The sequence below is a fragment of the Pavona decussata genome, unplaced genomic scaffold (genome assembly GCF_977016875.1).
Source record: "Pavona decussata unplaced genomic scaffold, jaPavDecu1.1 SCAFFOLD_109, whole genome shotgun sequence".
NCBI lineage: Eukaryota > Metazoa > Cnidaria > Anthozoa > Scleractinia > Agariciidae > Pavona > Pavona decussata.
In genome coordinates this window covers 311805-315000 of record NW_028145523.1, presented here as the reverse complement: position 1 = coordinate 315000, position 3196 = coordinate 311805, and the positions used below count along the sequence as shown (strand labels likewise).

The 3196-nt window shown below is 41.8% G+C and overlaps 1 long non-coding RNA gene across 1 annotated transcript in view; it reads right to left on the bottom strand.

The window, feature by feature from the left end:
* The window catches only part of LOC146470891 (uncharacterized), a 2249-nt gene extending 2039 nt beyond the window's left edge, over window positions 1-210 (bottom strand). The window contains exon 1 of the long non-coding RNA XR_014866932.1: window positions 128-210. This is a non-coding gene — a long non-coding RNA (uncharacterized LOC146470891). The remainder of the gene's footprint in view (window positions 1-127) is intronic.
* Window positions 211-3196: the final 2986 nt, after the last annotated feature.

Here is a 3196-nt window from a genome sequence, read left to right as displayed (position 1 = left end):
TGGAAGTTTCTATCTCCAAATGATAATGCTGTACAATGTCCAGAATATTTTGGTCTGTTGTGATACTCGACCAAGCTGGTAAAAAATGCCTTAGTCTACAAGGAAATTTTTCTGTGCTTAAACCAACCTGATTAGGATTCGAGTTCAATCGCTCTTTTTCTTCCCCTCCTGCTTCCTTCCGAAGTGGAGAGGGCTCTGGTAGTTTTTTGACTGCTTATTGTTGTGGTTGCGGCCACCATCATATCTTCTCTTAGCCTGCCAGTGAGTGCAGTGCTTTGTTGACTGTTTCTTGAAGAGAGTGTGGAGCTGGTGTCTTTGGTCAACTTGAAGCTTAGTCTATTGGTGTCTGATATATCTTTGACTGCCTTTGGGAGGTGATCCCCAAACAGTAAACTTGTTACAGGAGTTGACGGGCTATAGAGATGCCTATAATTGGCATTGAGCTGAGGTCTCATCAGCTCTCTCTGTCGATAATTCAGCTCTGGTTAGCATTTGCCAACAATAGCACCCCGTCCATGAGGGAACCTACAGTGTCATCAGCATTCTGAGGTTCTGTGTTCCTCATCAGCTTATTGACCTCCGTCGCAATTATTGTTATTCCTTTGACAAGACTTTTCTATACCTTTTGGAATTTCAGGTCAGTCGACCTAGCGGACTCATCCAAATTATTCCATACACCTTCATTGACCTTTGTCTCTGATAAGGTGGTACAATTCTCGGGAGTTTCGTGATGTTTTTTCAGATCCGTTATTTTGTCTTCATTAGCTTTCTCCCATATGATTTTATCCACAAGGGATGCAAGATCCCCGTCGATGGCGGTGCCAACATGCTCAGGGAGCTGCAATGTTTTGGTCAGCTTGGAAATTAGGGGATTTCTGTTGTTCCCCGGTTCAGCCAATCGGCTTTTCTTGGCGGGAGGCTCGCCGTCGACGAGTGATTCGTTGTCCTCCTTAGACCCGATCGAATCACCGTCATCATTGCCATCGTCCGGTTCTTTGTCGACAGAATGCGAGGCAATCAAGTCGCCCAGGCCAGTGAAACCGGCGTTCATTGAATCCCTTAGGCCTTCAAAAGAACTCTTTAGGGCTTCAGGAAGAGCGGAGGCAAGGGCTGCCGCGTTTAAAGTAACATTCGAACTTCCTTCGCTCGTGTTGTCCTTCGGTGCAGGGGGCTTTTCCCCGCCTTTTTGTAAAACTGAAGTTCCAGTCGATTTTTGCACCTCATTCGTGCCCTGTTCCTCCTTAGAGGGTTTTTCCTTACCCCTAGCTACTGAAGCTGGGGTTGAAGATGGGCTGCATTCCTGCATGGTGAAGAAATTTGCAGAGTTTTTGTCCTTAGAGCAAAAACGCGCTTTGACCAAGATGGCGTAAGCTTTGCACTGAGTTGGCGCATGCGCTGCGATCTCATGTGATCTCACAGCACGATAACGAGGTAGAATTAGTAAATGAACGAGATCAATGAAATTGACATGTCACAGGCGTTTTGGTTTTCTAAATTTAGCATGAGTGGCTGTATAAACAGGGTGAAGTTTTAAAGGATTCTTTGGTCTGTGGATTTTAAAATGTGGCCGTTGGCTGTATTGACAATTAATTGCCTGCATTTAAGTACAAACTGATTTATTGCGTATCAGTTGGGTGATGCATCTAAAACTTTAGGAAAGAGGAAGATAAGGCACAAACTCCTGTCATAATTACATATCTGTTTCTCATGTAATTGCTTATTACTCATTTTCTCAAGTAATTACCCGTCTTGAAGAATATTATTTACATCAAATGAAAACTTGCATTGACTAAATACAGTTTGAAAAAAAGCTACTTATGATTTGCAGGATTTTTCTTACGACTCCTTGTTCTGTTCTTTTTCAAGAAGTCTCCAGATCGGCATGAACAAGAAACTACTCAATGGAGTCGACAGACGTCGGCTCAAGCAGAAATGTACAGAAAATAGAGGATAATCCAGTCATTATACAGCACTGAACTGAATGAAACACACATTTAAAGGACATACCTTAAAGCCTGCATGCATTTGTACCACATCCTAGGAAGAATGTAAAAGACTAAATGTATCCATCATTGCAATCAAAAAATTTTTATTGATAACTTATTTTTACTAGTGGGTCCATTTGCCCAACAATCTTTTTAGTTTGAAAGACGGAAAAAATGCATGGGAAGATCTGGTCAAAAAAGTATGTAATATTAAAGGACTAGTTCTATTGATCATAGCAACAAGCTCCTATATTTTGTACCATCGGGGTATGTCTATGATTTCCAGTTTTCATTAGCCGGGAAAGTCTGGGATGGTCAGGAAACAGTGGAATCCCCGATTCTCTGGGATTTTCACGATTTTCTGTTTAATTAGTCGAGCACGAAAAAAACTTTGTCAAACAAGTGCATAGAAACACAAGCATGCAAGGGGTATAGAATGGTAAAAGCAGAGACTCAGTGAGACCCTTACTTATAGACTGCATGGCAGGTGCATCAAAATATATAGGTTGTGCTCCTCACACCCTATGTCACATGTGAACAGCGACTTGGAGAATTGTATCAAATGTTACTGTAAGGCGCAGTAATAAACACTTAGCATTATTGGCCAAAAACAAAGTGCTGTCTAAAACGGGAAACGGGGAACAGGGAATCTCTAAAAGGAGGAATCTCTTAACAGGAAAATCTTTTAAATGAGGAATCTTTAAAAGGGGGAATCTAAAAGGGGTGGGGGGGAGGAATCTCTGAAATGAGGAACCCTACATGCTGGAATCTCTAAAAAGGGAATCTCTTAAATCCCCCATTTGCAGCCCTTGTTGTATTGTGCTTGTGGTGCTGTTCTTGCTAGCCTGCATTATGCTCATGTTGCTATTTTTCCACTTACCTGTGATTTTTCCAGCAGTGCCAAGTGTAGATTATAACGTAACAGAACAAACACATGAGAATGGCTGTGTTTTCACGAGCGATTTTTCAAGTCACTGAGCGAATGACGGCTGGAAATGTTGTGAAAACAGTTGGTACTCTAACTTGCTTAAAGTTAAGTGAGTCGGCAAACTTCTTTGGAATTGCCATCAAATTTAAGCCACCTAACCAGGTCGCTTAAACTTGTTGGCAATTAATTTAAGCCAATCACATATCGCCTGCGGTCAAACAACTGATAAACATGTCAGACGTGAGGTGAATTGACTTTACCATTTGCATTTTGTGCGAATGAG